This window comes from Pygoscelis adeliae, unplaced genomic scaffold, assembly GCF_000699105.1.
Source record: "Pygoscelis adeliae isolate BGI_AS28 unplaced genomic scaffold, ASM69910v1 Scaffold500, whole genome shotgun sequence".
Lineage (NCBI taxonomy): Eukaryota > Metazoa > Chordata > Aves > Sphenisciformes > Spheniscidae > Pygoscelis > Pygoscelis adeliae.
In genome coordinates, this window is record NW_008823918.1 from 77,047 (window position 1) to 77,604 (window position 558).

The window sequence follows — 558 nt, forward strand, 5'->3', positions numbered from 1 at the left end:
ATATAAATATGGGGAGGCCTGGCAGATCGATTATATCACACTCCCACAAACCCGCCAAGGCAAGCGCCATGTGCTCCCCATGGTGGAAGCAACCACCGGATAGCTGGGAACAATATCCCGTGCCCCATGCCACTGCCCGGAACGCTATCCTGGGCCTTGAAAAGCATGTCCTGTGGTGACATGGCACCCCAGAAAGAACCGAGTCAGACAACGGGACTCATTTCCAAAACAACCTCATAGACACCTGGGCCAAAGAGCACGGCATTGAGTGGGTGTATCACATCCCCTGTCATGCACCAGCCCCCGGGAAAATCAACTAAGGGAGTGATATCTGTGTGTATATATTAAAAGACAAGAAAAGCAGTGGTGATTAATGGAAAGTGTGGGACCTGGGCATGACATAGATGGTATAGAATAAGGGGTAGATATGGTCCTGGTTTCGGCTGGGATAGAGTTAATTTTCTTCCTCGTAGCTGGTACAGTGCTGTGTTTTGGATTTAGCATGAGAATAATGTGATAACACACCGATGTTTTAGTTGTTGTTAAGTAGTGCTTACA